The following is a 14,552-nucleotide window of genomic DNA, read 5'->3' as shown; positions in this document are numbered from 1 at the left end:
ACGGATGAGCATGGCCCGTGCATAATGCTACTGGTATTATCGCTGCTGAAAAACGTGTTTCGCCTCATGCATCTTGTCCGTGTTGGGCGAAACTGGTCGGAAAGCGATACGCAAAAGAAAAAAACACAGCCTCGATCGATCGAGCTCGAAGGCCAAACGCGTTCCTCGGTGTCCCCCGGCCGTTCATGGCTTGGAAACAGGAGGAAATAATAACATGCGCTAAATGGTTAATTGATTTGTGATCTGAGTGCTACGAGCCAAATCGATTTAGCCTGCAGTACCTGGAGGCCCGGGGCCAGCAGGTACAGCAGGCGGTCGAGGGTTTGACACGCCGTTGCCGCCGGGGACATCCGTCAAAAAGGTTCGGTTTTGGAGCGAAGGGGAAAGGGGCCAGCGGGATTGCATCACTGCCTTGTGGATGTTTGATCGCACGTGCTCAACGCATCATCTGGGGGCTGGGGGCGTTTTTTGTCTTCGTTTTGGAACACAGAAATCACTCCGTGTGAGGTCTGGAGCGTTGGCACTAACTAAGCATTCGTGACACACCAGGCGACTCCATACAGTTCGGGACAGATCTTCTTCATTGGAGTAAATTGGTGGCAAAATGAAATATTAAAACAAGAAAAAGCCGAAAACCAAAAGGTAAGTAAATTAAGTCTGTACAGTTAATAAAAATATGAATAATCATCAATGGGCGATATCGATCTTCATCCCGATATTCCTGTTTTTATTATAGTTTTACAGTTTTACAGTTGCTGACAGATTATTCTAATCTTTTATCTCATTCAGCGTGAATCATAAGTAATTTTTTCACTTTATAAGGCCTTGAAACATGAAAGGGTCCATGTTTCTGGTTTTATAAAAGAAAAAAAACTTATGGTTTAATACATGGTTTACCTATTAGTACAGCCTGTTCCCCCAAGTTACGCAAATAATGTGTTCCGGAGACTTTCGCGTATCTCGAATTTTCGCTTAAGTCGACCATCACGTTTTTCAGCCAATATTTTCTATGTTTGAAAATTCTTTTTAATTTTTCTCTTTTCATGTTTTTTCTTTCTTTTTTCCATTTTTTTTCCGTTTTGTTCATTATCTCTACCATTTTTTTCATTTCTATTGTACTTGTTTCATTGTATTGTATTTCATCACACTCAACCAGTAGTCTGAGTAATCATGTCCATCAATAATTTACTATGCTTTATTATTATTATTATTATTATTATTATTATTATTATTATTTATTAATTATGTCCATCAATAATTTACTATGCTTTATTATTATTATTATTATTATTATTATTATTATTATTATTATTATTAATTAATTAATCCACTGGACTATATGAGTCCCGGTGAATGATCTTAATACATATACATAATACATATATACATAGTTTACATAAATTAAACAATTAGGAGATATGTCAGGACCGCCCTGAGTACAACCGGTCTTTGAAGGATTGTAGTGAGATGTTGAAATCAAACAGCGAGTGACGACCTACACATAGAAGTAAGCGGCTCACCTGATCCACCTTTTGATAATTGTTGGAGAAATATAAACATAAAACTATTGACCAAAAGAAATTGTTATACATAACCTCTTGATTCTAATAGGAAACATCTTCAGAGAAGAAAGTAATATGATGCCTGAAACAATCATGACTCCTAAACTAAGGACAACATTTTTCTTATAGGTTTTAGCCCAAACATTGTTTGGGAGCGTCTCAAATTTTCCAACTTTGTTTTTGGATCATTAGTACTGATTTTCAATGGGATATGTCGAAAATGCTCAATACACCGTGAGGCAAATGCAAAATAATACGAAAAAAATTTAACAAAACGTTATTAATTTTGCAGAATCCTAGAAATGGTTGTGTAAACCTCATCAAGGATTCCTCTCCCACATGAAATATAATATAGCGCATAAGTAGTCTATTTAAATGTTCGTGGCATAATGATATACACAATTGACTGAGGGGGGGTCTAGATGGGGAATAGTCCAAGTCCGGGGTTGTAGCATCAGGCGACCTTACCATTACTCCACCGAGCCACATGCGTATGGATGCGCTAAAAGAAGATAAAATTAGGAGGGTATTACATTTCTGGCACTTACTCAATTTTGTAATCCAGGAACTTATCTTTCTTCGTTGAATAATAATAAAAAATCTAATCTATTTATTTTATTACATCATCATCTTTTTGGCTCAACAATGACATTTCAGAATAAAAAGGAACAGTTTTTGCTCAAATCGTTTAATTATTTCTATCTATTTTTATAACACAAGAACTTTTTCTTGACTCCAAAAATATGCGGAAATGATTTAAAGCAATCAAAGAACATAAAACGCATCGTTAAAAAAAAGGAAGAAAGCTTCCAGCAGTGGAATCGAAACGAAACCGATCGGAGAATGAGACGGCCGCTCGCCTGTCAATAGTAATTGCAATTTTCTCATCAAACCCCCGGTGCCTGGAAGTTGCAAAGTTCACCCGCCCCAAGGGCTAAACGGACCCCATTCCCCCGGCCGTACAAACAGAAACCGAGGTGAACCCTTCACCCCTCGCTCTCTTTCCTGCAGTTTCCTTTCTTTGCGGCAACCCTCGCCCCTCCCCACCCCCCCCCCCCCCCCCCCTGCATCAACGATGGCGTTAGGGCAAAATGCGAGTCCCGATCGTCGAATACCGAAGCATGCTGCCGAAGCGAACGCGGTTTTATCAACGCATTGTTGGGAGCTGTTTTTTGTTTGTTTGTTTGTCTTAGCGCGGACGCGTTTGGAATGCGTTTGATGAAGTAATTAAGGCACTGGTAAACGATTAAATTTCCATCCACTTGGTTTTGTACGCGGCGCAAAAGTGCCCGAATGTGGGGAATGCAGCGGTTTCATGCATTGTGCCGAAATGTTTCGAAATGTCACCAAACTGGCAGCATCCACGGGAACCATCGGTACTGTCCTACTGGGTACAAATCACGGCCACAAAACAGGGTTGCGATCAACAACAGAAAGACGACCGATCGGCACTGGGGGGGGGGGGGGGGTGGGGGGCTGCGGGTTGGTTTAATTAATTCCACACGTTCGCGAAATAATTGACCGCCCGGGCAAACGGCCCGCTGGGAGAAGCTTTTCCACCATCTGCCATGCTGCCGGGTTTGTTAACCACCAGAAGCCCGAAGCTTCATCATCATTCGCATCCTATAAGTGCGCTGGAATACCAATAAATTAGCTCCGTACCGGGACGGGATGGGGGCAGCATAATTCGCATTCTGACACGTACGCGCGCACATCTTATTGTACGTTTTTGGGGTGGAACGATCGCGAAAGGGCCCTTAAAAGGGCACTGTGCAGCACGGGGGGGGGGGGGGGGAAGGGAAACGGTTCTGGCCGATGCAACCCTCAACCCGACTTCGGTCAACGAACAGAAGCCATCACTGCCATCAAGGAGAAGGGATCACTGCCGTTGCGTTGCGCACTATAAATCATCGATCGAGCCTGTTTGCTAACGATCACCGATCATGCGCTCTTCTTCACCGGAATGCTTTTGCTTGAAAGCTTGGAGGAAGCAATGGAAGGAAAAGGCATTAGTCAAGCGAAACGTCGGAATTTCGCGTAAAGTATTTGTCAAACAAGCGAACGCAAAGCACACGCCCAAACGGTATGCTGCTGTTGCTGCATGGTGCACGGTGTAACATATTTCGCGAGACTCCCGAATAAGCAACATTCCACACCACTGTGCGCTAGATAATTGAGCAATTTAAAGGATCATCACAAACATTTCGGGGCCGTTTGGTGAAGGTGATGAAGCCCCGAGTGGAGCGGAAAACACACAATGGATTAGGGGCATGATTTATGCGCTAAACGGTGAGCAATGTGTACAATGAGCGATGCTGCCTGCCCCGAACCCGAGCTGGCGGGATAAGGTCATTATCATTTCATCTCTTCGCATCTAAGGCTCGGCTCGGGAAAGGACTAACTCAGCTCGGTTTCTTTATTTCAGCGTAAAATCTGCTTGTGTCTGAGTGTGTTGTGTCAGTGTTCCTCTTTCTTCCGTTTTGCCCGTGCCCGTTCGGCGCTTGTTGTGGCTCGGGGCCGCAGCGTTTTATCGCCGCAGCGTTTGTTTGTTCCGCTTTTCCACATCGCTTCAAAAACGTGTGTTTTGCCAGCCGTCTCAACTCTTTCGCGGGGGTTTTTGACCATCTTTTAATTCATCATTTGGCAAAAAGTTTCTCACTGGTCAAAGGATTTGCTTAGAAACACACACACACACACACACACACACCGACTGCAATGTGGGACCTGTCCTTACCTCGTTCATCGGCAAAGTGGGATTCCTGCCTCGTTCCCTTCCTGGCTGGCCGCCTCTCTAGATCAATCGATCCGCTCACCGAATCCCGCAGCTTCCCATACGGACAACGCTTTGTTTGGTTCGCAAGTTCTTCTGCCGTTCGGGGCATATCGGTTCACAACCCACAGCGCGAGCGGAGATTTAAGATTCTCGGCACTGGCGTATTTGTATTCCTTGCGGGTCTCGTCTACTGGCTTGGAGGAAGGTGGGAGGGGAGGGGGGGGGAGAGATCGTGGGGAAGTAGTCGGCGTGTTTTTGCCAGTTCTGTTTTGCTTCCCGATTCAGAACGAATCGGCTGCGGCCTTTTTTCCTCTGCTCTCTCGCGGGTTTCGTTCCCATCGGTTGCGGTGCGGTGCTCCATAATGAGGAAGCAAAAACGGTCACGTTTTCCACAAGGAAGGGGGAGGCGTGGAGGGAGAGAGAGGGAAATGGTCACAGGAAGTGGTCGGCGTGTGTGTGTGTTTGTATGTGTTTTTACTGTTGTTGGTCGTGAGAAAAAAAATACGTTCGGCTTTCCAGTAGCGTGAGCGAGATTGAATGAACGGTTTTTTTTAATGCATTGCTGCGAAGTCCTTTAAAGCGGCGAATGATGTATATGCTTTGTAAAAACATTCATTTTTCTCAACTTTAGGTGTTGATTTTTAGGTTTAGATATTAGTTTTTACAAAAAGATATAGAAAATAGGAGTTTTCTTATAATTTAAAAACATTTTGGCATATCACTTACGTTTAGCTTTTTTATATCAATTTTCACAATCTGTTTTTGCACATTCTCTTTAAAGCTTTGAAGTCAACGTTTGATATACTACTTTCATTCCCAACATGCAAGAAAGTAAGGGAACCCTACATTCAAATTGAATGGAACGGTCGATATTGTGTTATAAATAAACGTTCCATTATTTTAAAGAAGCAACAAAAGTAAAGATTTTAAAATTAAATGAAACAATCGCAAATAAAAGTAAAGTATTTTAAATTTACAGAATGTCGAAAAAGTCAATTTCTTTGATAATGCCTACTATCCCGGTACCTTTTATCCGGCTGTCCGTTAATCCGTGCTGTTGAGAAATGACATTTCAATACAATGGTGACATTGCGTTATGAGGAGAATATTTGAAAAAGCGGTTGAAAGAGCACATTGTCATAACAAAAGACACGATAATTTAAGGCAAATTTCAAATATTCTTATTGGAAAAACGTAAAGTTAATAAAAACTGGGTTGTTTTTATCAAAAAATAAGACAATTTTCCAAAAATTAATCAGGAATTGGTGAATAGAATGTAGAATATCCACTTGTGTATGAAAAATTATGAATTAAAAACAATTATCTCTATCTTCAACGATTATCCTTTCTTGTACAACTCCTAAAAGAATGCATAAACATGTGCAGGGAAATCATATAAACAGTATATATTTAAATATTTTAATCCTCCTCTTCGACGTAAAGCAATGCGCCATCAACAATTATAGCTATTGAAATTGGGTTATGCTTTCCCTAACCACTGCCCTTCGTCCTTCGCCGGAACCTTTCGCAAGCAGTGCGCCAGTGAGTCGTGGTGCACCCCACGCTAGGGTACATAATTTTGCGTAATATGTTTATTGATTACTAATTAGATAATGGCATATATTTACCCATGAGCTGACCGTTTTCGCCGTTTACCTTCCCGGAGCGTCTTTTGTTATTGTTTTCCAGCTCCAAGCCACAGCTCCAAGGTGGAAGGCGCACTCCACAAAAACGCACCGGAATAATAACAAACCGGTGGCGATGGGTCCGGGTCCCTCTCTTGCTTCGGGGAATCGGGTTCGGGCGTGTTTCGAGGCTGCTTAAAAGGAACCAACGCCCGAATATGGCGCTGCGGGCTACTGCTCGATCATAACGATCAGTTAACGGACCGAAGGGATGCACAGGCACGCACAGACGCACAGATGGACGGGAATTCCTTTCCGGGGCTACGGGCTGGTGGTACCGATAGTGCCCTGGAACTCGGAGCACAGGGAATTCGATCAATGTCATAAACACGGGCCCTTACTTTGTTGCACGTCAGGAACACCGCCAATTTCGGACGATTCAGAGTTCCTTTTTTTAACGCAGGCGGTGAGTACTCCGGGTGCGTAATGACCATTTTTCACAGTGTGAACATGCTGTGGGCAATTTTGGCGGACCGGCAACGCTCCGTCACCCTTTTAAGAGACATACTTGTCGCCTTGCTTTTGATGTGCAGAAGCTGCTTTCGCTCGTTCTTTTTTGGGAGGATTTCTCTCTTTTGTTTTTTTTTTATGAAATAAAACTACGCACGCAATAAAAATGAAAGCACAACTTTACGATCCACAAATGTTTACGAGCACATCGTTGGTCAACAAGTGAAATGGCATATAAAACCAATGCAAATTAGATTCACCAGTGCTGGGGAGGATGAGGTGTGGGTGCTCTTGTTGTTGGGGCGCGACGTAGTTAGGACTATCCAAATCATGATGTGCGCCGTCTTTTACTTTCATTTCGAGTGTAAGGAAATGGAGCCGAGAATTGGTTCGTAGTAGCAGTAGTAGCAGTGTCGGTCGGTCGGCGCGACTGGTAGAACGACTGGTGCGCAATGCAATGCTAAAATAAATCAAATGGTGTCACGTGGCGTTTGGCACGTCGGGCCGTAGTCGGAACCGGCACACATGAAGTAGCGGGAACGCGTGCGTTTGCGTTCGAGACTTCGGTGGTAATGTTTGCAATGTGGTACAATATAATCTATTGGCTATGTAGTGCGAGTGCGAGTAGAGTGACGGAGAGACATTTCCTTTTGCGCGTTTTGTCATCGCTTTCGGAGGAAAAGGAATTACGATCCTGGTTGTTGTGAAAATAGCGCCAGACTTCCTGCTAAGAGCGCAGATAGATTCTTTCGTATAGATGTTTGCTGTGTTGATTGTTTTTGGGAATTTTAGGGTTAGTAATTTATCTTTATTATTCTCCATTACACGAAGAGCAGGGAGATGATGATTTTATTCAGGAAGAGTTTATAAAATCAATTTTTTGAGCCTTGAATCTTTTGATTGATCATAATGAGCTAATTCAGCGTAGTAAAACTGCCAACGAAATATTTTGAATTATTCTTGGTTTTCCCTGAATCACTTCCGAATGTACACATACATATTGACCGCCACCAAGATGTTTTTCAACAGCTGCCAAATGGTGTACTTGCTTCATAATGAAAATTCAACTTTCACACATGATTTTCAACAAATCAAATCAGACTCCGCATGGGGCGTGTTGAAAATCAAGCGAAAGAAATTTTATGATGAAATTGAAATATCAGATTGATGTGTACCAACATCTACCACGGGGTGAACAACATCTTTTACATTGGAAGCTGACTTGGAAAAACGTGTTATATTTATTTTCATTGCGGAACGTAAACGAAAAGAAAATAACAAAACGAGGGAAAAAAGCTGAACAAAGTAAATAGAATTAAAATAGAAAAGACAACAGATAACAGCACTAAGGAACAGGGTGAAAGAATACAATAGAAAAATGGAAAAAACAAGCCTAGACAAACAAACCAAAAAAGAATGAAAGAAAGGAAAACAGAATGCAAGTAAAGAAAGCGATCAGAAATTCTAACAGGAAAAATACGATTTGCTCAAAATAACCAGAACTTGAACAAACCAATTCTAAATCATAACAAAAATGAAAATACACAAATTTAAGGACAATAAATATGCTAGAAATATAAAAATAAGACCGAACGAACAAGTAATAAGGTAACTAAACATAACCTCTATCTGTTATCCTTAAATTGATCCACGGTCCATTTTGTTTCTGTTCTGTTTTATAGCGTTTATTTGATATTTATCTTTTACAAAGTCCGCTGTAAAATTGCTTTACTAGGGCTTAGTTTATAAAACACAAATACCGGTCTTTACAAAGACACTTATTAAGACAGAAAAAAAATTAAAATAAACCGTGTATTACGTTACAAAGCGTTCCCTAAATGCTGTTACGTTTGTATAAAACTCAAAGTGCTCATACCGGTCCTTACATGTTCTAGACAACATAGCAATGTTTATTTTTATAACAATCGCAAAAATTCTGTTTCAAATAACTTTAACATTCCTATTTCTAGCGAATGGTTCTTAAAGCAGCACACTAAACCCGCGTTTCGTTCGTTTCGTGTGGTGCACCAAAGCTCTGGGGTGATTGAGATATCACCAAACATACTTTAAGCGACGGGTCAGAGCAATCGCAAGAATATCACAGCCCCCCCTCCCCCCTCCTCTACCAAATCCCCCAACCACCCCAAAACCCACACTCAGGGAACAGAATCATACCGCATAACGGCACATTTTTAGTGCAAAGTGTCATGCTGCTAGACATGGTTCCCGCCGCGTCTGAATCCACACGCCGCGCAGATGAATGTGCCATCAATGCAGATAACAATAAAACTTTCCCTCTCTCAGACACGCTCATACGCACACAAACACGTCTTGTTCCTTTGAGGAGCATTTCCGGTCGGGGAAGTAAAACCCGGCAAGGGTCGCTCTATTGCCGACGGAGAGAAGGAGAAAGTTGTTTCCTAGCCTTCCTTGCCCGAAAGGAAAAAGTTCATCGTCGCAGTAATGCGTCCTTGCGCGCTGTCGCAACCCGGGCTGTGGAGCCCCATCGGTCATATCCGCCTCGTATATAAGCGGCGTATATGGCCAGCTTCCGGCGCTGTCTGTGTGCCGCGCGTTCGGCCAGGGACGCCTGGGAATGGTTAATCATCGGGCACTGGTGCCATTTTGGGACCGACGTTGGGATCGTCCCGTTGTGCTGTGTGCACCGGCGATGACCTTCCAGGCTAGCGGGATTTTATGGTGGTACGGTGGTAAATGCAGAAGGAGGCAGGGAGAGTTCGTCCGACAGAAGACAGTAAATCGTCACAGAAAACGATCTCGTTTGGCCATCTTCCGTGTTTTCTCGCGCGGTTGACGAAACATAAACTTTCTTACTATCCCCTTAATCAGGGTTACATGTGGTGGGGAGGTGCATTGTCTGTGGTCCCGGGGATGCAATTTGACAAATTATTGAATGCAAGGATTAGCAATAAGTCTGCTCAGACTGAAGCTTTTCTAAATGATTTTCCCATTGCTCACAGCTTTGCCGCAAGTAAACGCTCAGTTTGAGCATATTGGATGCTACGAATTGATTTCGAAATTTCCACCACAACTTCTTTGCACGATCCACTTCATGTGACCTCTAGCAAATGCATTCTTCTTACCACAACGGTCAGCTTGCTCGGTTTTGTGTGTGTGTGTGTGTGTGTCGGCCTCTTCAAATCATACGTCGAAGCTGGGGCCGGCCAATATCTTGGACCCGAAAGCCGAACGGACGCAAACTGATCGAGTTAGATCGATTCTCACGATGGTTGGATCGTCTGGTGGGATGCTGCGTCGCTCTCTCTCTCTCTCTCTCTCTCTCTCTCTCGTTCTCAAGCTTGTTTATGTTCATTTTGGACTCTTCACATCCCTTAGGACCTGTCGGTAAGATGGGAACTGAATTTCGAAATGAGCTGTATAATGATTTTGTAATGAATCCATTTTTTGCTGTTTTTCTTCCCTTTCGTGCGCAGCTTTCTGCACTCGTCCATGGCCAAGGTACATCAGGTCCATGAGGCAACTGATCGGCGTGGTTCGATTGACGGATTGACTGACGAACTTCTTCCTGTGCCTCCAATATTGAGCAAGGACCGGCAAGAGTACGAAACCCCTTCAAACAGGGCACGTTTCGATGGGAATTGTGTGCGTTTTTCGAATTTGTAAAATCGAATTCCCTAACAGAAATACACGAAGATACATCGATGATACATTGCATTATTTCGCACATTCCGTCGAGATATTATACAATATCGTAGCTTCCACCGCTGTCCTTCATAATGCTCGCGATCGTGCACGAGAAGTTCATTAAACCTTTTGCTTATGCTTCCATTGCCGCACGGAAGTGATTTTGCGCAGGAAGGAAGTGGCAGAACCGCCGTGGCATTGATCACAGCGACAGCGCCAACGAGGGAGATAGAGATACCGGTACTCATCGGCACCATCAATCATCAGCTTGCAGACCAGCTCGCCTGTTTGGCCATCTCCAGGGTTGTCTCCAGGTGAGGTACCACGCAATAAAAGCGGCCCTTAGGCGAAGAGACTCCACGTCACTGGACGACGAAACAGAGGCGACACCATTGCCCCAGCCCGTGCAGCGTTAAACGGTGCAATTTTGCATGCAAATTGTCCCCACACAGCCAGCTAGAGGAAGGCTAGAAAAAGGGGTTATTTACAAACACACAGACACACACACACATGGCGCTCCACATAAGCCTAGCTGCCTAGGCCAACCGGGAGGCAATCAATTTACAATTTTATTGGATTATGAGGCCCGGCTTTTTACCATTCGAAACGAATAGTGATACGCGTGATACCTGCACCTGGTGGGGGAAGCCCTGTGTTTGCAAATTGGCTATGACACTATCGGAAGGGCCTGTTGTACCTATAGTTTCGGAAGTTTAGAACCGCCTGATTACGGGTGTTTGGATGATTTTAGCCTTCGAACCGATACGCCAACCCCACACTGCTGAAGGTCATTGGCCGTGTGGTGTTCGATCGATCCCGCTGGCCGTTGCACGCTCGGCTAAGGGGTTGAGGTTGGTGTCGTACTTCCCGCACTTCCCGCCCAGCCAGACAGAGCGCGAGGAAAACCCGACACCGGCAACATAGATAAATAACTGCTGCTGGGTAGCATTTTCCTGCGAATCGTCAAATTTTATGGCCAAAGCTGTACGCTTTAATGGTGGTGGTAGTTTTCATCTTTTGTTTCTCCCCCACTCCCCATTTAATGGCTGTATCGAACCGGGGGGTTTGTCGATCTCTGAGGGTAAGGACATGTAAGGAACGTAAATGATTTATTGTATGATTTTTCAAAAATTGTATCTATTATTTTTAAGGTTATCTCGAACTATGAGAATCATGATTATCCATGCCAGTTTTGGAGTTTTTCTCCATTCTGCTTGGTAATTGATTTTATGGTATATGTTAGCAAAGTATGATTCTTTTGGTATTTAAATGCGATTCTTGAATAGTTTCTTCGCTATTTTGAATTATGTTTTATGTGTGTGTTGTGTTATTATTATTATTATTATTATTATTATGATTATTATTATTATTATTATTATTATTATTATTATTATTATTATTATTATTATTATTATTATTATTATTATTATTATTATTATTATTATTATTATTATTATTATTTATTCTTTCTTTTCTTTTCCATGCTATTCACCTGTTCCGCCAAGATTTTCAATGAATTCACTCATTTTTAACATTCATTTTAACTTTCTAGTTTTTTATTCTGGTGTTTACTGTTTAGCTTTATTTCGTGGTTTTGTGTTAGATGTTACTTGTATGTTTATTTTATGTTATTGATTAGTTTTAAAATGTTTTTTTGTATTTCAATATTTTATTTTTGTCTTCAAGTACAGCATGGATTAAAACAAATGTTTTCTTTTTTTTTTCAAATATTCAATACGCGACAACGTTTTGAAATTTGAGTACGATTTTTAAGGTTTGATAAACGATTCACCCAATGTAAATAACTGCAGCGTTTTAAAACAAACTTGTATTAATTTGTCCCAAAAACCAAAACCAAAAATAATGAAAAAGAAATCTTTGTTTTAGCCCATATTTCACACCCTCTTACGATGTTACGTCATTATCGCTAAAGTTTCTTCTTTGCAACCGTTACGCAAAGTTTCATTAAACAAAAAATCCGCCTGCAGAAGCTCGTGGCTGCCCTAAAGACCCCGGCGTGGGTTCTGTTTACGTTTTGCGCACCTTCACGCTCGCGGCGAAAGGTGCCGCCGCGGTAGCCTTCCCCGCTGAACACGGCTGTCTGCCACTACTTTACGAGCTTGTGGCTGTGTGTGTGCGTTCGTGCTTCCGCCGTATCGACGACTGCAACCTTCGCACACCACATTTATGATGAGAAAAATGGATTTTTATGCTTCCATTAAAACTGTCTCCCTCGTTCTGGAGTGTAGTGGCAGTGGCTGTACTGTGGGCTGGCTGGTACCCACCCACCCAACAGACACACACACACACACACTGCCCAAGGGCACCGCATCATTATGTGCCGGGCACGACGCTACCGACGACCGACGAAAGAGACGCCCGCGTACCGCAAAACCACATAAGAACGGCGAAAAGAAATCACCCCCAAACCACGCGTTATTGAACTTTACGCGCGTTTGGGACGGCTGGCTTTCCCGCGTCGCGTTGTTTCGGGGAAATGTGGAGGCATGTCCCTTTGGCACCTCCCGGGAGCTGACCCTCGCCGTTCGCTCCCGTGGTGTGCAAATGTGCGGAAACGATCCGTCTGTCTCATTATGCACCGGGACCGCGGGCCAGACCGGGGCCGGATCCCCCTGACGGCGTTGAAATTTGACCATGGGGACTTCCAATTGGCACTGCTCTCCGACGCGGCCGGCCGGCCGGCACACTGACGAAGCGACTGACAGGGACACAGCAGCAAAAAACAACAAAACGGACAAAAAGAACAGAGCAAGTAAATAATTGAACATTAACCCAAAAGGAGAATGCCGCCGGTGTCCCCAGGGTAGCGTGTGCGCTAATTCCACAAAATCCCGCTTCCCACCACCGATCGCCCAACTCCGGCCGGGTCACTCCAATTGTCAAACGATGTCAAATTGGCAAAACGTTTGCGGCCCCGTTTAATCCAGCAGGGGCCAGGTTCCGGGAAATTGATTTAAAGTTGTGCGCCTTAAATCACCACCAATCGATCGCTCGAGTGGCAGTGGGCGAGTCTCGGTCGTTCAACTGAATTCTGGGGAAATTCAATCCATCGGAAGGGTTCGAAGGGGTGGTGAGTGGGACTGAAGTGCGGAGCGTAGCATAGATCCACCCTTCGGCCGGTTTCGCCAAAGTGTCGCATTATGATGATCTTTTCTAAAACAAAGTGCGAACGGAGGGAAAGAGCTAGGAAAGGCAAACTAAAAGACAAATCGGCAGCTACTTTCTTTTCCACTTCACTTGCCTCTACAAACTGGCCCGCAGGGGTGGATTTGATGACGCTGTCATATTTTAATGACTTTTTTGTTCAGGTTACCATTTTTGTTTTGCTGCTTCGTGTGGCAGATTAGACCGGTTGCCATTTGATAGTATAATATCCAGGCCCACAAAATTAAACACACACACACATACTCGCGGGTGACACCAGCTAGATGCGTGTCCTTTCTGTGTGCCTGGTGTATGGATTGCATGGTGGACGAAAGCAGGAATTGGCACGGTTTCGACCGTTGTTTGCTCATTTTGGACGTCCTCATTGCGGTAGTGCTTAGATGTTTGGTTTCTCTGAAATCGTTTTTTTTTTCTTGCTCAAGCCATCTAATGCTCATCCCAACCAAAAAAACTGACTTTATTTGCTGACAAGTTGAAAATGAATGCGGTTTTGTGGGTGTGTTTTTTCATCTTTGAATTTAGAAACGTTTTTAGATTTCCACTGGCAGGGTTTACAGGATCCTGTACAGGCTCTTTTATTTTGCTTAAATATTTTTCTACTTTATGAGCATCATTTTCATCAAGTTGCTAGGAATAAGTAAAAAGTCAATTTCCGACAAATGCAATTTCACGTATTTCTCTAGAATAAAGATTGAACAAAAATTGAACAATGTATGATAATTCATTTCAACTCATCTTGAAAGATTTACAAGTTCTGTTAGCTGTTGTTGCCAAAACTCAAATATTGTAATTTTATAAAATGTTTGTTTTATTTCGCGAAATAACAGGCTATTTAGCGGTTTTACTCAATGTAATAAATTGAAAAAATTGTACCAACATTAAATTCACTGTAAATAAACAAGATATGTAAAAAAAAACAATGTTTCGATACAGATTCAATGTTCCACAGTCTTCTGCACCAATGAACCAATTATACGAATGACCAATTGTTATAATTCAATTCATAATAAAATATACTTCAATATGACAATGACGCAGGTTCGGAATTATTTAAGATACAATGTCCGTTAGCAATGATTTCATTTTTGTTCATTTTTTCTCTTATTTTTCAAATATGTTTAATTTGAATGTAATATAATTCCTCACAACTACTTTTTTGTTTGTATTACAAGTTTAAAACATCAGTGTATAAAAATAATAAAAAAGAAACCAAGATTTTATGTAACATAA

The sequence above is a fragment of the Anopheles merus genome, chromosome 3L, assembly GCF_017562075.2.
Source record: "Anopheles merus strain MAF chromosome 3L, AmerM5.1, whole genome shotgun sequence".
NCBI classification, from domain to species: domain Eukaryota; kingdom Metazoa; phylum Arthropoda; class Insecta; order Diptera; family Culicidae; genus Anopheles; species Anopheles merus.
Note: the sequence above shows the minus strand (reverse complement) of the source record.